The sequence below is a fragment of the Rhinatrema bivittatum genome, chromosome 4 (genome assembly GCF_901001135.1).
Source record: "Rhinatrema bivittatum chromosome 4, aRhiBiv1.1, whole genome shotgun sequence".
NCBI lineage: Eukaryota > Metazoa > Chordata > Amphibia > Gymnophiona > Rhinatrematidae > Rhinatrema > Rhinatrema bivittatum.
In genome coordinates, this window is record NC_042618.1 from 317,251,857 (window position 1) to 317,279,788 (window position 27,932).

At 42.8% G+C, this 27,932-nt stretch overlaps 1 long non-coding RNA gene across 1 annotated transcript; it reads left to right on the forward strand.

Moving 5' to 3' along the window:
• The first annotated feature begins 2,497 nt into the window (after positions 1-2,497).
• On the forward strand, positions 2,498-27,465 carry LOC115089508. Its single transcript, XR_003856124.1, has 3 exons — positions 2,498-2,581; positions 26,750-27,277; positions 27,400-27,465. It is a non-coding gene; the product is annotated as an uncharacterized LOC115089508 (long non-coding RNA).
• The last annotated feature ends 467 nt before the right edge of the window (positions 27,466-27,932 follow it).

Genomic DNA, 27,932 nt, shown 5'->3' on the forward strand with positions numbered 1-27,932 from the left:
CTTGCAATTTATCACAATCTACTTGTGATTTAACTACTCTGAACAATTTTGTATCATCTGCAAATTTGATTATCTCACTTGTCGTATTTCTTTCCAGATCATTTATAAATATCTTGAAAAGTAAGGGTCCCAATACAGATCCCTGAGGCACTCCACTGCCCACTCCCACTGAGAAAATTGTCCATTTAATCCTACTCTCTGTTTCCTGTCTTTTAGCCAGTTTGTAATCCACGAAAGGATATCACCCCTATCCCACGACTTTTTACTTTTCCTAGAAGCCTCTCATGAGAACTTTGTCAAACGCCTTCTGAAAATCCAAGTACACTACATCTACCAGTTCACCTTTATCCATATGTTTATTAACTCCCTCAAAAAAGTGAAGCAGATTTGTGAGGCAAGACTTGCCTTGGGTGAAGCCATGCAGACTTTGTTCCATTAAACCATGTATTTCTATATGTTCTGTGATTTTGATGTTTAGAACACTTTCCACTGTTTTTCCTGGCACTGAAGTCAGGCTAACCGGTCTGTAGCTTCCCAGATTGCCCCTGGAGCCCTTTTTAAATATTGGGGTTACATTAGCTATCCTCCAGTCTTCAGGTATAATGGATGAGTTTAATGATAGGTTACAAATTTTTACTAATAGGTCTGAAATTTCATTTTTTAGTTCCTTCAGAACTCTGGGGTGTATACCATCTGGTCCAGGTGATTTACTACTCTTCAGTTTGTCAATCAAGTGATTTACTACTCTTCTGTTTGTCAATCAAGTCTACCACATCTTCTAGGTTCACCATAATTTGGTTCAGTCCATCTGAATCATTACCCATGAAACCCTTCTCTGGTACGGGTACCTCCCCAACATCCTCTACAGTAAACACCGAAGCAAAGAAATCATTTAATTTTTCCGCGATGGCCTTATCTTCTCTAAGTGCCCCTTTAACTCCTCGATCATCTAACGGTCCAACTGACTCCCTCACAGGCTTTCTGCTTTGGATATATTTAAAAAAGTTTTTACTGTGAGTTTTTGCCTCTATGGCCAACTTCTTTTTAAATTCTTTCTTAGCCTGTCTTATCAATTTCTTACATTTAACTTGCCAACGTTTATGCATTATCCTATTTTCTTCTGTTGGATCCTTCTTCCAATTTTTGAATGAAGATCTTTTGGCTAAAATAGCTTCTTTCACCTACCATGCTGGTAATCGTTTTGCCTTCTTTCCAACTTTTCTTAATGTGTGGAATACATCTGGACTATGCTTCTAGGATGGTATTTTTTAACAATGACCATGCCTCTTGCACACTTTTTACTTTTGTAGCTGCTCCTTTCATTTTTTTTCTAACAATTTTTCTCATTTATCAAACTTTCCCTTTTGAAAGTTTACCACGAGAGCCATGGATTTGCTTACTGTCCCCCTTCTAGTCATTAATTCAAATTTGATCATATTATGATCACTATTGCCAAGCGGCCTCTCCACCATTACCTCTCTCACTAAATCCTGTGCTCCACTGAGAATTAGATCTAAAATTGCACCCTCTCTCGTTGGTTCCTGAACCAATTGCTCCATAAAACTATCATTTATTCCATCCAGGAACTTTATCTCTCTAGTGTGTCCCGATGATTCATTTACCCAGTCATTATTGGGGTAATTGAAGTCTCCCATTATTACCGCACTACCAATTTGGTTAGCTTCCCTAATTTCTCTTAGCATTTCACTGTCAGTCTCACCATCTTTACCAGGTGGACGGTAGTATACTCCTATCACTATAGTCTTCCCCGACACACAAGGGATTTCTACCCATAAAGATTCAATTGTGCATTTAGTCTCATGCAGGATTTTTACCCTGTTGGACTCTATGCCATCCCAGACATAAAGCACCACACTGCTTCCCGGGTGCTCCTCTCTGTCTTTGCGATTTAATTTGTACCCCAGTATAGCACTGTCCCATTGGTTGTCCTCCTCCTGAAATTTCATTTTTTAGTTCCTTCAGAACTCTGGCGTGTATACCATCCGGTCAGTTTGTCAATCAGGTCTACCACATCTTCTAGGTTCACCGTGATTTGGTTCACTCTATCTGAATCATTACCCATGAAAACCTTCTCCGGAATGTGTATCTCCCCAACATACTCTTTATTAAACACCGAAGCAAATAAATCATTTAATCTTTCCGCGTTGGCCTTATCTTCTCTAAGTGCTCCTTTAACCCTTCAATCATCTAACGGTCCAACTGACTCCCTGTGATGGGGTCACTATGCTAGACTAAGATAGGAACTATAAAGCTAGGAACCAATGATTCAAGGAAAAGGGTGGGAAGGAAAATACAGCAACACCAGGCAATAGACGTTCTTTCCCCAGTTGTTACAAGGACAGAGGAACCACAGGTGTGGGGGATTAAGGGTGGGTCCTTCCCAGAGCCAATCAGTGGGCAGAGAAGAAGGAGTTTCCACAAGATAAAAAGGACTCCTAGTAGAACAGCTGCAGTCTCCTGCTGGGGACGGAGGAGGAAGGAGTGGCCGGCCTGCCTTGGGAGACTTGGACACTGGATATCCCCGACGGTGTGAAGGACTGCAACCACTATCACAAGGAAGGTGAGCATGGGGTCTTCTGTTGTTTGGACATACAACAAGGATACTTTGCCTGGAGAACTGCCGGTGGGTGGCTGTATCTCTGGGGAAGTGTTGAGCTCCCAGAGGTACGGAGGGAGGTGGCAGTTAGGCCCAGTGGGGCTGGACTTTGAACTATGAGAAGGACTTCTGAAGCCAATGGTTGGAACATAAGTTGCTGGCTCAGTGGGGAAGGCATCTGCCTTCTAGCCAGATGGTGAGGGTTCAAATCCCACCTGGGGACTTGTAAGATAAATATGGCTAAATTGCTATTTTGAGTTTCCAAGCAACCAGGGAAGCTCATGCAGGGATTGGATCCCAGGAACAGACGCAGACGGTGTACAGACTGGTGAGAGCATCACACTCCCTCACAGGCTTTCTGCTTTGGATTTATTTTAAAAGGTTTTTACTGTGAGTTTTTGCCTCTACGGTCAACTTCTTTTCACATTCTCTCTTAGCCTGTCTTATCAATGTCTTACGTTTAACTTGTTTCTCTTTATGCTACCTCCTGGCAGTTAACCATAATCTTCCATTCTTCTCCAATGTTCACATGTACATCCTTTCTCCTAACACATAAATGACTCCTCTCCCTCTAACACACACCCCAATCCCCTCCTCTTTACACACACTCATCTTTCCCTTCTTCTCTCAGGTCTCACTTGCTCCTCTCACCCACACATTCCTCTCCTCTTTCCCTCATTTCTTTTTTCCTCCACCCAGCCTTCCTTGCCTCCCTCCTCCTATCCATCCTCATCTATATCTTCAACCCCCTCTCTTGTCCATGCCTCTCATCTCTTCTGCTCCTTCTTTCCCCTTCCACTTATCAAGATTTTCTCTTTCACTCCCTTCTCTTCCTCATCTGTCCTTTATCTCTCCCTTTCCTACTTAGCCCTATGCTTCCTCTTCCACTGAAGATCCGTTCAACTGTCAGCACTGTAGGCTACTAGGACTTTGGCCATATGCAGCGCTGTCTGCCCTATGGTATACCTCCACCCTTCTCACTCATGCTTCAGCTTTGAACAGGAAATGAGTGGTTGGAAGGGGTCCATAGTGACAGGCAGCACTGCTGCTTTTGACTGGCACCAGTGGGATGAAAGAAGGCAAAAAGCCTCAAGCAAAGTTAATACATGCCAATGTCTCTTTATAGGTGACACTATTGCTGCTTGAGCACGTAGTCCAAATGTGAATCCTCCTTTATAGGTTTATATTGTAATAGAGACTGTCTATTGTGCTCATTTGGGAGAGCCATTCCGGGGGCTGGAACTGGGGCAGTATTTTAATTTACATGTATAGTTTTTCATTTTAAAAAGTATGCATATACATTTTCAGAGCAAAACTACCCACGCCAAATAACAGGTGTAATTTTGTTTGGATGGTTTTGTCAAGGTAATTTTCATTGACCACTTGCCTGCACAAGATTAGGTTTGAAAGGTAGTGCAATTTCTGCATGTAACAGCACACAAATGTATGTGGGCTGTTACAAAATTGCCCCCACACATTCCCAATTTTCTTGTTTTGACTTTCTGCAGACCTCAAGCTCTTGAAAGGGATACAGTGGTCACAAAAGATTGAGAATCACCAATGTAAAGGATTCACAAGGATCAAATGCTGGATTTTTTTTTATTTTTTTTTATTTTTTTTTTTAACTTTTGATGCCAACATTATTGCACATCTCTGCACACACAAACATGCAAGTGCTGATGCAGAAAATTAGAATTGGGGGAAATGATATTTTACACTTTTTTTTTTTTTTTTTTAATAGCGGGGGTTTTTCTTTCCAACGACTTATGAGCGATTGTACTATCTGAAAAATGGCACCATTCAGAGAATACTCATGAGGCCTGGTCTGCCTGCAACAGCTTAAGGTGAAAGCTTTAGAACAGACCACAGATGGTTTCCATTTAAAAATGTTAATGACTTTAAGGAGTCAGTATATGAAGGATTCCCAGGAGCAGGCTGGAGGTGTAGGTTTGATGGATATGATGGAATAGCAGAGCCACTTAAAACATTGCCTTTATTTTATTTTTTTTCTTAAGAAGCTTATAGACCCTACAAATATTAATGTGGTGCAGGAACGTGTACTATCAAAACTTTTCAACAGCAGCTTGGGAATGAAAACAGGGACGCTGTGCATGGAGCACAATAGAATGGATTTACAAAAGTTAGCAGGCAAAAAAGTCAAAAGGCGTTTTTCCTTTACTGTTTTTCTTTTCTCCTTCCCTGCCCTTCTGGTGTCTGTGTCATGAAAGCACAATGTATGTTCTTTTGATATGTTTTATCCTATGGGACGCTATGTGTCCAATGAGTGTACGCACCTTCATTAGGCAGTTCTTTATATATATATTTGTTTTTCCACTGACTGGGAGCTTTAAGAGTCAATTTTCAAACCATCCACTGAGGTGTAAATTCCATAGGCACCTTGTACCTAATTTTCAATGGAAATGTATGCGTGAACTTTCCCTTTGAAAAGTGACATGGATGCAAAGTGCCGGCAGACTTTTCTGCACCGTCTTTCTCTATGGATAAAGTTTCTATGGAAAATAATGTGCAAATATATGAAAAGGCAATCTACAAGTGTTATTTTCTGATCCCATCCAAAATCTGGCCCCAGGGAGGCCTCTCATCAATCTCTTTAAAAAGTACAAGTATTATGGAACTCCGCAGTTACTTTTAGCTGGATTGAATGAGGGCTATTTTCAGACACACCAATTTAGCTATGAAAATGGCTTTTAAAATTGCCCTCAGTTCTTAGACCTATCATTTTTTAGTTGAGATATTCAGGGATACAATGTTATACTAATTATTGTATAAATATAATAGCTCTTATGCTACTCCCATCCTCATTTGGAGCTGATACTGTTATTTCTTTGATGGCTAAGGCCTGGATTTTCTAAGGTCGCTGACCTTAGAATTCAGCAGTAACAGGGGGTGGGGGGCGAAGCGGGGGGCAGACCTGCGAAATCCGGCAGCAATCGCACCACCGCGGTGTTATCACTGCTGGCTTTCACACCCAATAGCGCCACCGTGAAAGGTGGTGCTATTGGGCGCGCTACTGGCGATGATAAGGAGTCTTACCTTTCGCCGTCAGTGAAGTTGTCGCAGACGACACCCCGATTCCTCCCCTTCCAGTGTGGACTCCGCCCCGATCCAGGCATCGCACGTGAAAAGTCCCTTTTCGCGTGCGATCCTTTTAGAAAATGACCCCCTAAGTTCTGGCACAGTGAATAGATTTGATATGTTGGAGCCCTGTTTTCCTATATGTTGCTGATTGTCCTGCACAACTCCTCCAGTCCCCTCACCTCATTTTTTAGATCATTTCCTGTTACTGTCAGATCATTGGATGTTATTTTGTCAGATAATTACCTATGCTAAATGTTAATGTCCTGCTTCAAAGGTGAGGCCATTTAATAAATAAGAGAGTCATTAGTTAACAGTCCTGCCAGCAACACAGTAGCTTTTAGAAAATTGCAAAATGAAAGTTAAACATTCATTAACATGCATTCTCAGATTGTACTAAATCCAGTTTGTATGATATTTTTAGAGTGGGATATTGTGTCTTGAGATTCCTCAACTATGAATGGCGGTCCAGGAGAGATCTGAAGTCCAGACCTCTAAGACTGTATAGAGAAGTCAAGCAGTTGAATTAGTCACATGTAAACTCACAGTGGGGCCAATGTAATAAAACCTGCACTAAAATCAGAGTTTGATTTGACCACAGATTTTACTTTAATATGGATGTGAGGAACCATGGTCCTCAAAGGATGCAGTAAGCCAACGACATGCAAATAGACCAGGAGTTAAAAAAGTGTGCTAAACTGAAAAAGCACACTATTTTTTAATTCATTTTTTATTGCATACCAACCCACACTAATAAAAAAAAAAAAAAAAAAAAAAAAAAAAAAAAAAATCCACAGTGTGGCCAGGCTGGCCAAGTGGGTCAGCCCAGCAAGTTCTTACTCCCTCCCCAGCATTCCGAACTGCTGCCAGATCCAGTCCGTTCTCCATTCCTACCTCTCACCTAAAGGTCATTCCAGCAGTCTGATTCATCCTCCTCCTCCCAAGCCCAGGAAGTCTGGGTCCAATCCTGTCTAACCTCCTTCCAGCCCCATTAATCTTCTCTAAAAATGATTGGGCCATACAAATCTAGAGCCCTCCAAATCCCTCCCCCCTATCCGGGAACCCCTGCTGGAGAAAATCCCACTGGCAGGGCTGTTCCCTCACTGACATCCAATTGGTTCTTTTCACTGACATATGTCAAAGGACCAATCCCCTTTAAGAATTCAGAAAGGACAGTCCCAGCCCCATTATTCTCCTCTTAAAACTACCCTTTCAGTGCCATTGTAACTGCCATATTAAGTGCATGACACTATTAATTTATTCACTCCTTTACTGTTTGCCAATTAGTCCCTCCACTGTCACAATGGCAGTGAAAGGACCATGGATGTCAGTGAGGGAACATTCCTGTCAGAGATTTTCTCTGGCAGGGTTTTCTGGATGGGGAGGTGGGATTTGGAGGGCTCCAGAGTTGCATGGCCTAATAATATTTAAGAGATGAATAATGGGGCTGGAAAGAGGACGAACCAGACCTGAACCCAGACTTGCTACCATTCACTCTATCTGTCATACCCTTTATGTACAACCTTAGGAGTCTTGCTTCCATTCTGCCTACCTGCTGTGCCCCAGATATGCCACCTTGGAGGGTCATGCTATTAATGTATCTACTTGCCATGTCTATGTATGGGAGATTTGGTGTTTCCATGTTTGCTGTTTGGATTTATTATTTATTTTTTATTTTGTATCTCTTTATTTAAAACACAAAAACATCCCCAAAGAGGAGTACAACATAACTTCTTCTTCTAGAGTTACAGCATTACATTAGCAAATATGGCAAACATTCTTGACAGGAATTCCAATCTTTTGAGTGGCCCATTATGGGCATTCATTACCCTCCCACATTCAACAATGTACTAAGGTAGTACCTAAGGCACTGTTCCACCCTCTCAAATTTGTGAAATGTTTTGGGAATATCAGGAGAATCTATTCCTTCTTTCTCCCTATAGGACTAGTAAGGACAGGGCTGGTGAGAGGCATTAGGTGAACTAGACGGCTGCCTAAGGTGCCGGAAGAGTGTCACAGTGAATGTGAGGGCATTGCATGGCGTGATGCATTACATTGGCAAGATCACCAGAAAGAGAGAGATCACATGGTAGGATGATGTCTCCACCTAGGGCAGCTGAACATCTTTGCATCGGCACTGAGTAAGGTGACTATATTTTGTTGTGTTAAAGCATATTCCACCTTATTAGGCACACTTCTCAATCAGTTATTTCATGTATATGCCATCTCCAAAAGGCTAGTGTTGAAGTGGTTTTCCACAGCAAAGCCATCATGAACCTACCCGCCGATTGGCAGACCAGTTGTTACAGATACATGAAATAACTCTGATAGAGGAGCATGCCTATCTAATAAAGTGGAATATGTCCACTTCCGGCACCTCAGGCGGCACATAATACCTCCTGCCAGCCCTGACTTTACTGGCCCTATAGGACAGAAAGAAGGAATAGGTTCTGCTGATATTTCCACCACATTTCAAAAATTTGAGAGGGTGGAATAGTGCCTCATCTTATGTATATCCCCCACTTCCCCAGAAGGCATAACTCTGACATAAAATCTAAATCTGCTCCTAAGATTCCATGGCTCTCAGATTGCTGTTTGAATTTCTATCAACTTCTCCCACCCTGTTTCTTGTTTGTTGGATATACTGTGGTGCTATCTCCCCCCCAAAAAAAAAAAAATGGAAAAGAAAAAAAAATGGAAAAAAGAAAAATGTTTCTCCTCCCACCCAGTTTCTGTATTGAATATACTAGAGTGATATTTCCACAGGAAAAAAAAAATACAGTACAGGGAGCATTGAAAGGCTTATAGTTTAGCACTTATATCAGTCAACTGAAAAAACTGGGATAGTCATAGTGTTAACTCCAGTTCTCCCCCTCCCCCCAATATATCTTGTTGTTCTCAATATTTCATTAATTTTAATATTTACATACCATCAATCAGAATATCTTAGGGCTTCCACTGGAACATTCATAAAATTTGTCACAAAAACAATTAAAAAATAAAGCATAAATTAAAACAGTGGACAGACGGACAATTCCAATAAAAGGAAAAATTATACAACACTACCATAAAACTACTATACAGCCTCAGCAATTGTCATTTGCCTATAAAACCATTCCAGGACAGTGATATCTAACATGAAACATATAAGCAATGAAACATGGTATGAATAACAGATGCAAATAAAATAAAATAGAGTAAAACAGTAAAATAAATTGAACACAACATGTTTGGAGAAAATGACTGTGGTTTTATTTAGGTATACTGACACAGAAATTAAACTTGCCCATCCCTTTGACCCTTCCTGCCCCAACCTTCTCTGGAGAGAGGAACCATCTAAGACTTCTAGTTCACTAATCATGTGGAGCCCAAATCCCAGCTGTAACTCATTCCAGGACCTTCTGGCCACCACCACATTCACTCAAGATGGGCAACTCAAACAGTGCCTGGACCACTGGGTCTAATCCAAACCTAGGCCATGCTGAGCAACTTAGCACAGGCCAGGACACCAGTCCTATCTAAGGGGGTCATTTTCCAAAGCGATCGTACCTTTTTGCATGCGATCACTAAATGGGGGCGGTGTCGGGGAGGCATCAAGACCAGAACAGGAGGATTCAGGGCGGCACCGGGGCGGATGCCGCAAAGACATCGCGGACAGTGAAAAGGTAAAAACCCTTTTTGCAGCCAATTTCGCGCCCATTAGCACCACCTTTTATGATGGTGCTATTGGGTGCAAAAGCCAGTAGCGATCGCTGCCAGATTTTGCAGGCTCGCTCCCCGCTTCGCTCCCCCCCCCTGCCCCCCTGTACTGCGTGATTCAAAGTGCCCAGCGGTATTAGAGAATCCAGGCCTAAATAATGGAAGCCTTTTGGGTTCTTTCCTCATTCCTTGCCCTCAAGCTCAAGCATCCTCAAGCTTAAACTCATGCTTCTTAAACTTACTCTATGTGGTCCATATTCAGTTTGGATAGCAAAGTTAGCCAGATAAATTTATCCAGCTATCTTTGAAGGTATATTCAATAGTGTAACAGCATGATTTAATATATTCACCTACTTTAAAGTTTATTTATGTATTTATTTTATTTAAAAATTTTTATATACCGCTTTTGAAACAAATAGTGTGTCAAAATGGTTTACATGATATAGTATACATACAAAATAAAATACACATAAAAACTCTTTAAAAGATATAAAAAAGGATTCGGAAGTTGGGACTACTTAGATTATGGGGGGTGGCTTAAGGGAAGGGTAAGGTTGGCAGGTAGTGTGCCCATGAGTAGCTTATTGGGTGGTTGATAAAGAGTTGAATGCCATAGAAAATAGGTAGGTTTTTAGGCTGCATTTAAATTCCTTGCTGGATGATAATTGTCTTAAGTGTTCTGGGATCAAATTCCAGAGCGTGGGGCCTGCCACTGAAAAGGTGCATTTTCTGGTAATATCTATCTGTGCCAAGTACACTGATAGAATTTCCAATAGATTTTTATGTAATGACCGCAATTGTCTGCATGGTTGATAAATACGGAGAAAGGTGCAGAGCCAAGTTGTTGAGTCATTGTGTATTAGGTTATATAGAATAGATAAGATCTTGTACTGAATTCTATAATGGACTTGGAGTCAGTGCAGAGTACAGAGGATTGGGGTGATGTGTTCTCTTAGAGAGATTCCATTCAGCAATCGAGCAGCAGAATTCTGAATAAGTTGTAGAAGACTATGGGCCTCATTTTCTAAAGTATTGCAGGCCTGCGATACTTTAGGTAATGAGGAGCGGGGGGCAGAAACTGGGGATGGTCCTGCGCTAGCCAGCAGCGATTGCACCACCGTGGTGTAATCGCTGCCGGTTTCACACCCAATAACGCCACCATAGAAGGCGTAGCTATTGGGCGCGAAATAGGACGTGAAAAGGCCTTTACCTTTTCATCGTCTGCGGCGTCTTCGTGGAGTCGGCCCCGGTGACGCCCCGACTCCACCTCTTCTGGGGCAGACTCTACCCCCATCTTGGTATTGCACACGATAAGGGACTTTTCGTGTGGAAAACATCCCTTATCGCGTGCGATCCGTCTGGTAAATGACCCCCTAAGTGTATTGGTGGGAAAGCCAAGATAAAGAGCATTACAATAGTCTAGGCCTGAGAAAATGAGGGCTTGCAGAACTGTTTGAAAGTCGTGAGGGAAAAGAAGAGGACAGTGATGTTTTAGTGTCTGAAGTTTGAAAATAATTTTTGACAATGGTAGAGATGTGGGCAGACATTGATAGGCTGAAGTTGATGATTACTCAGATGTTTGTTGCTTTGGAAACAATTGGGATAGATAAGTAGTCAATGTTCAGATGAGTTGGGATACTGCAGGCAAGTTGTAGAATTGAAGAAAGCTGAAAGATTTCAGTTTGAGGTTTTTAATTTCAGATTGTGGGTTAACCAAGAATTGATGGTTTTGATATAGAGACAGGCTGTTGAAAGGTTGACGGACAATGAAGTTAAATAGGGAGCAAAAAACTGAATATCGTCGGCGTAGATCTTGAATTGTATGAGACTGCTAAGAAGGTGCATAGGAGCAAAAGATATATATTAAACAAAATAGCTGATAATGATGAACCTTGTGGTACTCCTGAGGTAGGGAAATATTAACCTGTGTTTATTTTGTGAGGACGGTTAGATAAGTAGGTGCGGAACCAGTTCAGAACTGTGTCTTTTATGCCAATTGATTCGAGTTGGCAGAGTAAGGTTAAATGGTTAAAAGTATCAAAAGCTGCTGAAATATCGGAGTACGAGTATGTAATCAGTATTAGTGACAACGCCTCTTAGTAAAGTGTTGAATGATGATAGGAGTAGACTTTCTGTACTGTGACCCTTGTGGAAGCCATGTTGATATGGATGTAGTTTGAAATTATCAGATAAGTAATTTGTAAGTTGATGCAAGATGGCAGACTCTAATAATTTTGCAAGTGAAATGAGGGATGCAATGAGTCATAGGTTGGAAAGATTAGTTAGGCTTTCATTATTCTTTTTGGACTAGGGTGAATGGAGGTTTGTTTAAGTTGATCCTGGAAAATGCCTGAGGATAGCAATTGGTTAATAATCTGAGCTAGGAATGAACTAGCATTTTCACCTAAAGTTTTAAATGTGAGTTCAGGGCAGGGGTTGAAAGGCGAATTTGAAATTTTACTTTTATATAAGATATGAATGATTGTTGGGGGATCTATATGAGAAAAGGATGACCAGGACTGAGCAGGTGTTGGAGGGATAAAGTTGTGATGTTTGGATTGAGGAGGCTTTTTATGATAAGGATTTTGTCTTAGAAATGTTGCACAATATGATTAAATAGAGTATTGTCAATGTCTGAGGTTGGAGGCTGAGAGAGATTTGTCAAGCGTTTTACAATATTGAAGAGTAGAGAGGTTTCCATTCACTGCTAATATTTTCTGAAAATAAAAGGACTTTTGGGCTTTGTCTGTATCTTTTGTATTTATGAAGATAAGAGTTTTTAGAACTGAGGGTCTGGTATTTGCGCCAGAAACATTCATGGCATCTAAGGATAGCTTTCAGTGTATGTAGAGATTTAGAGTACAAGGGAGCAGATGTTTTGGTAGGATATGAAACCAAAGGTGCAACAGTGTTGAAAGTGAGGTCAATTGCAGAGTTCCATGAGACAGAGCTATTAATATCTGAGCTTATCGTTGTGGGCATATTTGGTAAGAAGGTTTCAATAAAGGAGCCTAAGGAAAGTTTTTTACATTTCAGATGTGTATTGCCATTATTGATGGGTTCAGTGGTGGTAATATTTTTGATAGTGGTAGAGAAATGTATAAGTGAATGATCAGACCAAAGAAAAGGTTATATGTCAAGTGACTTTGGTGGTAGAGAAATGAAGCATGGGTTACAAAATAGTAGATCGAGAATTTGGCCCAATTTATGAGTGGGGGCAACAATAAGTGGTGTCCACCCAAGACCACCATGGCATCCAGAAAGGATAAGGCAGATGGATGGGGGTGAGAGAAGTTTAGATGGAGATTGTCGTCACCAGTAATAATAATCTAGGAGAGGTGATGGGTCAGAGTGCAAGAGGCTTGGGGGACAATAAACTGTTGTAAAATTGTCAATGGAAGTGGTGATAAGTTGAATTTCATTTGGGTAAATCTGGGGCAGAGTTTTTTTTATGTGGTTGAAGAGATGATTTGACTATTGCTAAAAAGCCTCCTCCTAGGCGATGAGGTCTAGGGTTGGGAAAAAAAGATATATTCGGGTGGACATAGAGAATTTGTTGTGATAATATCAGTATCAGACAACCAGGTTTGAATGAGTAGAAAACAATCAGGTTTGTGTTCAGTTATGAGATCGTAGATTATGGCATTTTTTTCCTAATTGATTGAACATTACAAGAGATGAGTTATGGAGGATAAAATAGTTGAGGTAACAATGGAGGGTGCAATACCAATTAGGGAGCTGTGGTCAGAGGTATTCATCCTTCATGGTAAGGAATTAAGATGTTCAGATCTGCCCTGTCCTTTTATCGTGGAGATAAGCATGATTGCTGAAAAAATGGAAAACCTAAAGAGTGGGAGAAATACATTTAAGTTCTTAGAGTTATTATGGAATCGCACAAAGGGGGGTGCCCCTTTGTCTTGCTTCTTTGGTGCTCCAGTGCACAGTGCCACCGGTGTTACTTCTGGTTGTTTCAAGAATCTCCCATTGATGTTTCAGGGGGCTGCAGCTAGGAGCCATCTTGGCACGGAGGCAGTTCAGTAGAGGCAGGTCAGGCAAGCAGAACAGGAAAGATTGGTGAAAACAGTCCCAAAAAGCAGATGGAGCTTTAACCGGCTGACTATAGGACAGATCTTTGGTCTGACCAGACAGCTGGCTAAGTTATGAAGCTAACTCTGAATACTGGAGTTAGCAGGATAATTTAGCTGGCTAACTCAGCTCCTCCCAGTTACACCCTGGAACGCCCCACCTTATCCGGCTAAATTATAGCTGGCTAACTTATTAGCCAGCTAGAATTTAGCCTGATAAGTGCCCAAATGTTCATTTAGCTGGATAACTTCTTTTGAATATGGACCTCAATATGAACATAATTGAAGTCATCACACATGGCATATAACATGACTATTTGAAATCTTTATCATGCTTGACATCTATCTAAAGCCTGGATTCTCTAAGGTCGTAGACCTTAGAGAATCCGGCGATAAAGGGGGGTGGGGGAGTGAAGCGGGGGTGGTCCTGCGATAGCCAGCAGTGATCATACCTCCGCGATGCGATCGCTGCCGACTTTCGTGCCGAATAACTAGCCCATAAAAGATGTAGTTATTCAGCGCGAACCTGGTGGCGATAAGGAATCTTACCTTTTGCCGCCAGAGATGTGTCTGCAGCATCGGCCCCAGTGCCACCCCGATTCCTCCTCTTCTGGGGCTGAATCCGCCCCGAGCTAGCTATCGCGTGATAGAGAATGACCCCCTAAGTTCAGATCAACATTTTCTGTAATTAGAGCTTCTGATTCTAGGGGTTAATAGATTCTAAATTTAGGTGTTTTTCAGACAATTAGGTGTAGTAGTTGTACTAAAAATAAGAGTTCATCAGAGTTTTGATAATATGAAGTGTATTTTGTGGCCTATTTTAATTTGGAAACCATTTAATAAGGTATACATCAATTTCTGTGCAATGTTGATGCATTTATTGTATAAAAGTTAAAATTGAAACCATTTACTTTCCAATTATTTATAGCAAGATATTTACATGAAGTATATATTAATTCAAGTGACTGATTTTTTTTAAAATAGTAAAATGTGGTAGTAAAGTATTTTCTGCATTCATTAAACTCCTAAGATGGATTTAGGATCACAGATTCGAGATTAAATCTATTTGAACTTTACACAAGTAAACATGGTTTCATAGAATGTCAGGAAAGCATGGTTAAAAGTATTTGCATTTGACACAGGTAAAACACTAAAAAATGATAAATCGGTTGTAGTAAAGCATTGCAGATGTGAATTAGATAAATGAATTTTATCATATATATTCTTTTATCTTCCCTGTAGTTCTGCTGGGCTGAGTTGGTGCTGAGAGACTGTGGTGGTACTGGGGCCTTGTGACTCAAAAACAAATTGGCCTAATTTTTTAAATTATTGTTTTTTTTTGAAACACATTTTTATTAATTTTCAGGCAACCAATAACACAGTAGTTTACCCAAACACTGGTATGATAGTCATAACTATCAATGCATACACATAAACAGATGTAAGTATAAATAGAAATAGAAATGAGTAGGGATGTGAATCGTTTTTTGACGATTTAAAATATCGTCCGATATATTTTAAATCGTCAAAAATCGTTAGAGCCGCGATACAATAACAATTCCCCCAATTTATCGTCAAAATCGTAAATCGGGGGAAGGGGGAAGGCGGGAAAACCGGCACACTAAAACAACCCTAAAACCCACCCCGACCCTTTAAAATAAATCCTCCACCCTCCTGAACCCCCCCAAAATGCCTTAAATTACCTGGGGTCCAGAGGAAGGGTGCCGGTGTGATCTTTTACTACCTCGGACCTCCGTGTGTTGTAGAAACGAAATGGCGCCGGCGCTACCTTTGACCTGTCATATGACAGGCCGGCGCCATTTTGTTTTTTAGTCCCCCGACGTCAGGAGCGTAGGAGATCGCTCCTGGACCCCCCAGGGACATTTGGCCAGCTTGGGGGGGGGGCCTCCTGACCCCCACAAGACTTGCCAAAAGTCCAGCGGGGGTCCAGAACGAGCTCCTGCAGTCGAATCGTGTTGCCGTACGGCCGGCGCCATTTGAAATGGCGCCGGCCGTACGGCAACACGAGAGTAAAAGATCACACCGGGACCCTTCCTCTGGACCCCAGGTAATTTAAGGCATTTTGGGGGGGGTTCGGGAGGGTGGGGGATTTATTTTAAAGGGTCGGGGTGGGTTTTAGGGATGTTTTAGTGTGCCGGTTTTCGATTTACATGATTTACACGATATTTAAAAAATCCAAACTGCGACGATCCGATTCCCTCCCCCCTCCCAGCCAAAATCGATCGTTAAGACGATCGATCACACGATTCACATCTCTAGAAATGAGCATACCAGGGTGAAAACAGATACAACATATACAAAACGTCAGGTCACAAAACTGGAATCTTCCCGGTTATGCAAATATATCATAGATATCAAAAAAATGTGTAGATGTAAACAAACTGTTCCTCAACGTCCCACCCAACCCCTCCCCCCCCCTTCCCATCCCCCTCCTATGTGCTGACAGACAAAATCTCCATTAACATTTTAGGTAGATAGAGGTATGATTAGTAGCAGTAGCAGTAAAAGTACAATACTCAAGTTGCTTTAGCAATGAGACACATGTCAAGGATGTGAGGTAACATGCTGGTATAAGAAGACCGGGGAGCCTTAAACCCAAATTATTTTTTTAAAAAGGAGGCCATAGGTGATTGGAGAGTTCTGGGAAGCCTAGTGGGCATGGCCGTGATGTTTGCTTATTTTTTTTTATTGAGCCCAGGGAAGAGAAAGCAGGGAGGATGAAGCTGAAGCCGCAATTGAAAATGGCGGTCTACCATGAGTAGATCAATGCCTCGGGTGATTGGGGAGCTCCTCACAGCAAGAAAGATATGGCCCAAGTGAGGCAGGAACTAGAACAAATGGCTGGTGAGGCCACTGCTGCTACTCCAACTCCCACCCGATGTAAATAAAGCCGTGATGCTGTGTCGGCTAAGCGTTGCCACATGGCTGCAGGTAAAGAAAGGCAGTGGCAGTGCTGGGAATGCTGTCACTGCATGAGAGGAACACCTGGCTGGGGGCCTTAGGCAAATCCCCGGTGCAATTCAGCCCAGGCCTAGGTAGCTGCTGACATCAGTGCACAGAGGGTTTGCACAGCAGTGCCTGTAAGCACTTTAAAAGTAAATTAAAAATATTATAAAAAATTTTCTAATTTTGATGGCAAGCCAGCACAGAGGCTGCCACATAAGCTTCCACGTCTAATTTGTATAATTTTGCCAAATAAAAATTACAGTTTTGATAGTGGTGGCCAACTGAAGAGAGGCATCCTACTTGACCACAGTCAAAGATGGATCCCCAAAGTGACTCTTTAATTAATTAGCTGTCTATCCCATTTGACAGAGGAGTTCCTGAGGACTTGAAAATGACTTAAAACTCCTCACAAACTGTTTTTGGTGTTTTGGTCACCAGAGGGGAGTATACAAAGTTATGAAGGATCATTAGCTTAGTTAACATGTTTCAAATTTTGAATTATTTAACTAAATGGCTCTGAATTGGGCTGTAATAGATTTTTACAGGTGTGAATGACAATTTGATACCTGGGGAAGTTGGGAATGATATGAGTGATTTTGAACATTTAGTTATTTTTATTAGGATTTTTCTAGAAGTAATTTATTTCTATTTATTTTAATGGTTTCTTTCCTTTTACATTAAAGTCAATGGGCTGAGGAAAAAATAAGGTCCATTAGTAAAAAAAAAAAAAACCCAACAGAAAAAAACTGGTCTAAGCTATCATTCTGAAACTTTCACCCTGGAAATGCCATAACTCCATGGCAACATAACATTTACCTGATTCTAAGTGCAAACAGGTAAGCACAAAAATGATCTTTAAATTATTTACATTTTCAGTTTAGTATGGGAACACATAGGACTGTGTGTGAGTGAAATATAGTTGTTAACTTTGAGATAACCTTTTCTAAAAAAGGAAAGAAAATAGAGTTGGTTAAATATATATATATATATATATAAATAGCCAATCTGTATTTTTTTGTTGGCATTATTAGAAGATTGAAAGGAGGAATTGAATGTGAATATATACTCAAGCACCTCTCGCAGTAAGATAAAAAAGGAAATTAGAGTTCTTTAAAAGAAAAGCTGGCCTTTCCTGTATATAAAGGATAAGGAGACAAAATATAAACTTATAATCCAGCTACTATTTAATGTATTTGCAACAATCAAGTAAATTGTTAGACAGAAAATGTGCATGGGTATATAATGCTTGAACATATTAGAGCCTAGTAACCATTACTGTTACGCTTGGGCTCCGGTCAGGAGTCGTGAATACCACCCAGCAGGGTGGCTCCAGGTGGAGAGAGACAGGAAAGGCTATAAACAGGGTCTGGGTCCAGGCTGGGTCAGGGCAGGTGGCAAGTAAGTGTCTGGGTCCAGGCTGGGTCAGGGCAGGCGGCAAGTAGCAGTGTCTGGGTCCAGGCTGGGTCAGGGCAGGTGGCAAGTAAGTGTCTGGGTCCAGGCTGGGTCAGGGCAGGCGGCAAGTAGCAGTGTCTGGGTCCAGGCTGGGTCAGGGCAGGCAGCAAGTAGCAGTGTCTGGGTCCAGGCTGGGTCAGGGCAAGGCAGGTCAGAAGGCCCGTAGGCCACACACACACACACAGAAGGCCCGTAGGCCACACACCGTAAGCAGGGCAAGGCAGGTCAGAAGGCCCGTAGGCCACACACACACAGAAGGCCCGTAGGCCACACTCAGTAAGCAGGGCAAGGCAGGTCAGAAGGCCCGTAGGCCACACATACACACAGAAGGCCCGTAGGCCACACACAGTAAGCAGGGCAAGGCAGATCAGAAGGCCCGTAGGCCACACACACACAGAAGGCCCGTAGGCCACACACAGTAAGCAGGGCAAGGCAGATCAGAAGGCCCGTAGGCCACACACACACACAGAAGGCCCGTAGGCCACACACAGTAAGCAGGGCAAGGCAGATCAGAAGGCCCGTAGGCCACACACACACAGAAGGCCTGTAGGCCACGCAAGGCAAGGCAAGGAATAAGGCCCGAAGGCCACGCAAGGCAAGGAATAAGGCCCGAAGGCCACGCAAGGCAAGGCAAGGAAAGGAATAAGGCCACGCAAGGCAAGGCAAGGCAAGGAATAAGGCCCGAAGGCCGCGCAAGGCAAGGCAAGGTCCAGGGACCAAATGCACAGCAAGCAAGGAAGGCTAGAGCAGGGAGCCCAGGCGAGCTCGATGCCGAAGCACTGAGGGAACTGTCAGGCAGGGTTATAAGGGACAGCCCAGAACATAGAGAGGAGAAGGGAGATGGACTGAGCCTGTCAGGAGAGCCAGCACTAGAGGGACCCCTGGTGGTGAGGCGGTTGCACAGCAGCCATAGCCGTAACAGTACCCCCTCCTCAAGGCCTCCCCCTCCTCCTGGGTCCCATCTTAGCAGGGGGTACTCAATAATGAATTCAAACCCCTCCTGGGGCGATGCGGCAGGTTCAACTCCTTCCCGAGGCAGCAAGGCAGTCCATAACCCCTCCTGGGACAAGGCGGCAGAGTTAGACCCCTCCTTGTGTAGCAGAATAGTCCGCAATCCCTCCTGAGATGACAGCAGGACTGGTCTGGACCCCTCCAGGGTCGGCATTAGGACCAGCACAGACCCCTCCAGGGTCGGCGACAGCAGGACCAGTACGGACCCCTCCAGGGTCGGCAGCTGGACCGGTACAGCAGGCTCAGATGGTTGAGTAACAAAGTCTGTTGGCAGGCCCGGTTCGGACCCCTCCGGGGACTGCAGCAGGACCGGTTCGGACCCCTCCGGGGACTGCAGCAGGACCGGTTCAAGCCCCTCTGGGGGCGGCAGCAGGACCAGTTCAGAAGACTCAGATGGCTGTGTCAGAAAGTCTGTCAGTAGGACCGGTTCGGATCCCTCTGGGGATGACAGCAGGACCAGTTCGAGCCCCTCCTGGGGTGGCAGCAGGACCGGTTCAGTAGACTCAGATGGTTGAGTCAGAAAGTCTGTCAGTAGGACCGTTTGGACCCCTCCGGGGACAGCAGCAGGACCGGTTCGGACCCCTCCGGGGACGGTAGCAGGACTGGGTCAGCAGGCTCAGATGGCTGAGTCAGAAAGTCTGTCAGTAGGACCGGTTCGGACCCCTCCGGGGATGACAGTAGGACCGGTTCGAGCCCCTCCAGGGGCGGCAGCAGGACCGGTTCAGTAGACTCAGATGGCTGAGTCAAAAAGTCTGTTAGTAGGACCAGTTTGGACCCATCCGGGGACAGCAGCAGAACCGGTTCGGACCCCTCCGGGGGCGATACAGCAGACTCAGGCTCTTCTCGGAGTAGTGCATCAGGCTCGGACCCCTCTCGGGGCGATGCAGCAGGCTCGGACCCCTCTCGGGGCGATGCAGCAGGCTCGGACCCCTCTCGGGGTGATGCAGCAGGCTCGGACCCCTCTCGGGGTGATGCAGCAGGCTCGGACCCCTCTCGGGGCGATGCAGCAGGCTCAGATGGCAGAGCAGCAAGGTTAAAAGCAGTGCACATGGAAGACACAGATTGCACTGCTGTGGGCTTGATACCTCGAGCCAAACTCTGAGGCTCCTTATTTTGTTTCTGGAGGAGCAGTTTAGAGAAGGCACAGGCAGTTCTAGGACGTCTAGGGAAGGTGCTCGTTAGTGTCCACTTGGCAGCTGTGGGAAGCAGAGCCCTGCTAGAGTTAATTACTTCCCTCTGCTTCTGTTTCTGGTGCTCTAGCATGGAAGTTATCGAAGGCTTCTTAACCCGGTGAGTTCTGAGATTTTCAGAGCAAGTTTTTTCCAAAGTGTCCAGAGATGAAGTGCTAGAATGCTTAATCCATAAACTGTTACATGAAATAATGTTGTTAACTGGGCCAGAAGCTGAATGCACGGTAGTAGAGCTGACTGTTCTCCCTAATGAAGCAGCTGGTCCTGTAGCTGAACAACAGGGGCACGGTTTGCCTGATGGTAATAGGCTGGGAATACATGAACATTTCCACCATCCTGGCTTTGGAGTAGAACAGTTTAAACACTCTTGGTAGACAGAGACATTTCTCTTATTGCAGTTACTGCATGTCCAGTGTTCCTGACCAGCAAGTTGACAGGCTAGGCAGTTCTGATAGCTTGGGTAATTCAAGGTCTGACAGGAATTGCAGGTATAAAACTTTGAAGAAGGAGGCATCTTGTAATAGTGAAAAAGTTGACTCACCGGTTTAGCACACAGACCTATCTCTTCCCCTGGAAAATTGGTGGCTTCTGCATACTGTTACGCTTGGGCTCCGGTCAGGAGTCGTGAACACCACCCAGCAGGGTGGCTCCAGGTGGAGAGAGACAGAAAAGGCTATAAACAGTGTCTGGGTTCAGGCTGGGTCAGGGCAGGCGGGAAGTAACAGTGTCTGGGTCCAGGCTGGGTCAGGGCAGGCGGCAAGTAACAGTGTCTGGGTCCAGGCTGGGTCAGGGCAGGCGGCAAGTAACAGTGTCTGGGTCCAGGCTGGGTCAGGGCAGGTGGCAAGTAGCAGTGTCTGGGTCCAGGCTGGGTCAGGGCAGGCGGCAAGTAGCAGTGTCTGGGTCCAGGCTGGGTCAGGGCAGGTGGCAAGTAGCAGTGTCTGGGTCCAGGTTGGGTCAGGGCAGGCGGCAAGTAGCAGTGTCTGGGTCCAGGCTGGGTCAGGACAAGGCAGGTCAGAAGGCCCGTAGGCCACACACACACACAGAAGGCCCGTAGGCCACACACCGTAAGCAGGGCAAGGCAGGTCAGAAGGCCCGTAGGCCACACACACACAGAAGGCCCGTAGGCCACACTCAGTAAGCAGGGCAAGGCAGGTCAGAAGGCCCGTAGGCCACACACACACAGAAGGCCCGTAGGCCATACACAGTAAGCAGGGCAAGGCAGATCAGAAGGCCCGTAGGCCACACACACACACACACAGAAGGCCTGTAGGCCACGCAAGGCAAGGCAAGGCAAGGAATAAGGCCCGAAGGCCACGCAAGGCAAGGCAAGGAATAAGGCCCGAAGGCCGCGCAAGGCAAGGAATAAGGCCCGAAGGCAAGGCAAGGAATAAGGCCCGAAGGCCGCGCAAGGCAAGGCAAGGCAAGGTCCAGGGACCAAATGCACAGCAAGCAAGGAAGGCTAGAGCAGGGAGCCCAGGCGAGCTCGATGCCGAAGCACTGAGGGAACTGTCAGGCAGGGTTATAAGGGACAGCCCAGAACATAGAGAGGAGAAGGGAGATGGACTGGGCCTGTCAGGAGAGCCAGCACTAGAATGACCCCTGGTGATGAGGCGGTTGCACAGCAGCCATAGCCGTAACAATTACCCCTTTTTGAAAGAATCTCTATGGACATTATCTCTTTTGGTCAACATATAAGGCTTTTTTTCTTTAATGTGTGTAATATGTTTATTAACTTACTGATATTTCAATTATACAATTTGATGGATGTATAAATAATGAAACTGATAAATAAAGAATTAAAAAAAAAACAAACCACATAAGGCTTCCTTCAGTTTAATACAAACCAGAAGCTGATGATTATAATGAAGACATTGTGAAGACAAGATTTAAAAGACAGTTATTGTAGAGTGCAAGAGTGTATGAATGCATAAATATTATATATTAATTGAGAACTCAACACTATTTGGATTCCAAACCAAGGTCTAGATTTATTATTTGCTATAAATATTAGGGATGTGAATCGTTTTTGAATGATTAAAATTATCGTCAGATAATTTTAAAATCATCCAAAATCGTTAGATACGCGATACAATACAAATGCCCCCGATTTATCGTCAGGGGCATTTGTATTGTATGTCCCAGATTGTTGTCCATATTTCTGACTTCTGCACAAGATTAAAAACCCATCTAGTCCAACTTGCTTTTCCTGGCAATAAATTGCATTTTTGTATACTGCTACATTATTCTACTTATGTTAATTTTCTTTTTATTGTTGTTATAACGTGAAACGTATGGGTGTTGAACTTAATAAAATTGCAGTCTTGGGACTCATGAAAAGGGTGTAGGGGGTTTCAGGATTCATAACCAGAGTCCACGGCTCAATATCTGCAGCAGCAGCAACAACTCCGCTACCTGGCATTTGCTGCATCTGCAGCCGTAGTGTCCCTTGCCTTCTTCTCTTGGCTTGGTTTAAGCAGTGCTATGGCTTTTTAAAGTGTGGCAGAGACTGATCTGCTTTTTAAATGTATTTTGTATTCAGTGTGAGTATTCAACTCTTTCATCCAGTTGATCGTATTGAGTGGGACAAGTATAAAATGTAATAAATCATCCCCAAAAAGCATTTATTTTGCACTCCTGAGCTTGATAGTTAAATGAACCCTTGGGACTTTATCTGAGCCAAAATGTTTACTATGTCCCTCTACCCCATCCCCAACCAGAACCTTCCAGCACATTATAAAACATATGCTTGCATTACAGACATTGTGATTGGTTTATTGCTCGGACCTTGTTGCTGACTGACAGTTCATGTTTAATGCACAGTGTTTGCAGAGAAGCAGCCACATCAGCCCATGGTAAAAGAAAAGGGATGAACAGAAGAATAATATTAAAGAAAACAAGTAGAATGTGAAAGCTGATTAGCTTCATAGTTGGAGCTCTAATACCCTTTTCTAATATGAAGTGGTGGCTGGTAAAATATTAAACCAAGTAGCTGAAATAAATGTTTATGGGGGAATTGAGGGCATGTCCTCTCTGTGGTAAGGTTACAAGATTTTTGGTGGGCAAATCATGGTATGAGTAATAGCACTGTGAGAACAATTTATAAGATATCCTGAAAAGAGTTTTGCAACTCTTGCAAAACTCTTTTCAGGATATCTTATAAATAATCCAATAGGCCCTGATTAATTAAAGCTTTTCTCTCAGCTTGCATCTATGAAATAAAATCCATGATGAAACAGTTGCTGGTCTCAAAATATACAATCTTCAAATACCTAAAGAATTTTCTTTTTTTTAATATTCTTACAAAATATGTATTGATGACCCAACTGTTTTAGGATATGTCCTTCACAAATGGCAAGCAAAGAGCTGATCAATTCAGCTTTTTTTCAGGACATAAATCCTCTCTGTGGGACTTACATTCAAACCACAATCCTTCACATTTATTTATTTATTTTATTATATTTATTTAGCTCAGTATCAAAATCCGATATTCAGAAAATAAAATAGCTTTCTGTGTGTCTGATTTTCTGCTCTGCTTCTGCCTGTTCTCTTTTTTTTGTTATCTTTTTCTGATGTCTTTGTTCTACATCATTTTTAGACTCAGTTCTACCAGAACAGAGGCTTATGAGATGATGAATGTTTTATGTGTATTGCAGGTTGTGTTTCTGTATGTATGTACTGCCCCCCCTCCCCCTTTTAATAACTTTAGAAATTAATGGATTTAGCTTCACCAAGGGGCCAATGCAATATCGTTTGAGAAAAAATGTGCATCCAAAATGAGCGCCCATTTTTTTTCAACATGCGCCCATCCACCTCTCCTGGACACCCAATGCAGTATTCAAATGAAACCAAAATGAAAAGGGTGCCGATAAAGCGCACAGTACTCAAAAAAGATGTCCGTATCATTACTCATTTTATTGCTTTGGACGTCCATTCTGCATCACGTGTGTGCCATGTGGATATACCTACATTCTGTTAAATGGAATATGGGGAATATTTATTTGAAAAATTATATTTTGAAATCAAATTGTGCACCCCAAACATGTCATGATGTGAGATCATAATCCTGCCAGCAGGGTATATAAATTGCTGCTGGGAGTCAAACTGTCCTTTTGTGCTCAGTTCAAATTGGATCGTGTGGACTGGTGCCTGGCATTTCTATTATTCAACATTGCAGGAAGATCAATACTGCTTCATTTTCAACAGTTAAAAGGTATTTGCTTTGTCCTTGTTTGTTTTTCCTAAGGGTACAATTTGTTCATTGTGTTTATTTTATATTACCTATGGTTTCTTCCATTTATAAATTGTTCAGATTCAATTGCCTCTTCTTCCACAATATGGACTGATGGCTGTGGGTGAATGGATGCCCAAGTCCTGGATGCCGATGAAGAGGCAGATTTTGGCATCTGTTCTGGGACTGTCTCTGGATGCCCAGGCCTTGTCACCACCAAAAAGATTTTTTATATTCCACTTTTTGCACTTTTTTTTTTAGCACTTCAAAGCAGATTACATGCAGTGGGCATCCACTATGAGCATCACCAGGGGCCTGTAAATGGAAGCACAAATTATGGTCGTCTTTTCATAACATGTTGGTTTTCCCATCTGTTCATACTATCCATGTGACCTGTTCCTTTGTAATTCCATTAACTGCATGTTTTCCCATCTGTTCATGCTAAACATGTGTCAGGTTAGTATGAATCGTTTGTGATTAGTATAACTTTCCACAAACGATTCATACTAGGGATGTGAATCGTGTGCCCTATCGTCTTAACGATCGAAATCGTGTTTGGCACGATTTTTTAGTTAAAAAATCGTTAAAAATTGTTTTTTCCGATTAGTGCGCACTAACGGGAGTTAGTGTGCACTAACAGAAAATGATACAATTTGACACTTTTCAGGTCAGTTAAGGTCAGTTTAGGAATGAATATGTATTCCTATTGGCTGCCCTCTTATTTATTCATGTTACCAAGGTTCCCACTGACAGTATATGGGGGATGGGAAATGGAAACAGTTGGTAGCTTGACAAAAAAAGTAATGTGATCAGTCAATGTGACTAGAACTTGTGCCCTAACCCTGATACCAGGGGTGTTGTGATCTTCCTGCACACAGTGCCCTAACCCTGGCACCAGGGGTGTTGTGATCTTCATGTACACAGTGCCCTATCCCTATTAATACCAGGTGTGTTGTGATCTTCCTGCACAATGTGTGCTGGAAAGGAGACCTGCCTTTTCCCCAAGCTGGAGTCAATGTGTGCTGGAAAGGAGACCTGCCTTTTCCCCAAGCTGGAGTCAATGTGAGCAGTAAAGGAGACCTGCCTTTTCCACAAGCTGGAGTCAGTGTGCAGTAAAGGAGACCTGCCTTTTCCACAAGCTGGAGTCAGTGTGCAGTAAAGGAGACCTGCCTTATCCCCAAGCTGGAATCAATGTGTGCACATAATGCAATGCACAGGAAGCAATGATGTGACTGCTGGAGTGGTGCACTGCCTGCCTACCTAGGCTTGAATATATTAATGCTGCAGTACTAATAAAAAATAAATTATAATTCTGCTAAAATGCCACTAGCCTCACCAGTGACACTAGGCTAGTAGCCTAGTCAGACATTCACCACCACCTAATAATAATTAATTATTAATTCAGTGATATAATAAATCATTTAAAAAAAATTGAGTAGGTTAATATAATAGATGACTGTAGTAGATTGAATAAAGATCTGATGTTTCTGCTCTCCTTACACCAAACAAAAGCAACACACAAGCAGAGAAGCCCTTCTTATAAAGCTGAGCTAGTGTTAAGTAGGAGGAAAAGTAAACATACTGGTGGCCAGTGTGGCTACTTAAAAAATACACTTACCAACAATCAATTACCACATATATTTGAACTGTGTAGTTCCAGCCAGGACCACCTTTCTAAAATGCACAGTGATTGGCAAATTCAACATGCACTAGCATTTCACATGCCTGCTAACAAAAATAATAAACAAACAAGTTCTAGTCACATGAGTGATGATCATCACATTACTTTTTTTGTCAAGCTTCCAACTGTTTCCATTTCACATACCCCCCCCAACCATTACCTCAGTGGGAACCTTGGTAACATCAATAGATAAGAGCACAGCCAGCCAATAGGAATACATATTCATTCCTAAGTGACCTTTACTGACCTGGGAAGTATCAACAATTTGTATCATTTTCTGTTGGTGTTCGTGAGTTTCCAGTTCCATTTCCCATCCCCCCAACCATCACCTCAGTGGGAACCTTGGTAACATCAATAGATAAGAGGGCAGCCAGCCAATAGGAATACATATTCATTCCTAACTGACCTTCTCTGACCTGGAAAGTGTCAATTTGTATCATTTTCTGTTAGTGTGCACTAACTCCCTTTAGTGCGCACTAACACAATTTAACGATTTTTAACGATAAATCGTTAGAATTTCTATTGTATTGTGTTCTATAACGATTTAAGATGATATTAAAATTATCGGACGATAATTTTAATCATTGAAAAACGATTCACATCCCTAATTCATACTAATAGGTCGATTAGTGGACAGTAAGTATTCCTACATGTTATCTTGAATCACAATGTTTTGAAAATACCTTTCTTATAAGTATGCAATTATTTTATTTACATTCACAGTTCTAGTGAGCAGGCTGAAATTGTCATGGCCATCATTAGAGACAATGGAAACAGCACTGGGAAGGAACAGGAGAAAAGCAAAAGTTGGCTCAGGTGGAGAGGGAGGCTGGAGGTCAGGAAGAGCAGGCAGGCCCCATCAGTAGCCAAGTGCCACTGAAGCAATCACGTGCTGTATGCTTCTCGGATGCAGAGAAGGAACTCCTGCGCCAGTGCATGTGTGAGAACTACAAAGCTCTTCAGATTGAAGTTTTCCTCATCCACAAAGAAAAGAATTTGGGAAAGGATTGCACTTGATGTCAGCTTCCTGGCAGTTAAGACAAGAGATGTTAAACAAATTCAGCACTGACACATGCAGGGAGGTTAAAGAGAAGGCTGCCAAAATCGAAGTGTCACACCGGAGGGCTGGGGGTGGTCCAGCATGCACGCTTGTTTTGACCCCCAGGAAGGAGTTCATCGTGTGTACTCTGCACCCTGAAGTAGTGGATGGAGTACATACACCCTACGGGTGCGACACAGGCCAGAGAGAAGGTATGGTTTTTGAAAAGTCTATCAAGTTTGCTTTTGATGTTTCTTTTTTGGGCAATTGGGTGGTTAACAGTTGAGAACTAAATAATGAACTGCAACTTGTGTTTCTCTATCCTTGTCCTCAGATCAAATAGTCAACAACGTAGACTCAAAATGTGGAAGCTGACGAACATAAGAACATGCCATACTGGGTCAGACCAAGACTAGTCTGTTTCAATATAAATAACGTTGTTTTGCACTACTTATACACTGTTTCCGATACTGTTTCAGCCGGCATTTTTTGCGATATCATTTCAATTAAAATACTTAAGATGTTCGGTGGTTGTCATTTAAGATGCTTTGATTTTCCCTGAATAATTATGGGCACCGTCTGATAGCAGTGCTCTGACGTTCATTTAATAACATTTTTTATTGATTTAACAACCGGTTTGTTTGGGAGAAGGTAGTTTAACAGTTTAGTACTAGATGATCCAAGTCGCATGCAGTAAATACTATTCATCATCTAGCATTTGCTTTGAAAGACAAGTCATATTGTTTATACCATTTACATATTTTTTATTTTCGGTTTATCTGTAAAATATCTTTTGGTTTACAGTATATATATTTTTTGGTTTCTTTATTAAATGCACTTATTTATTTATTTAAAAACTTTTCTATA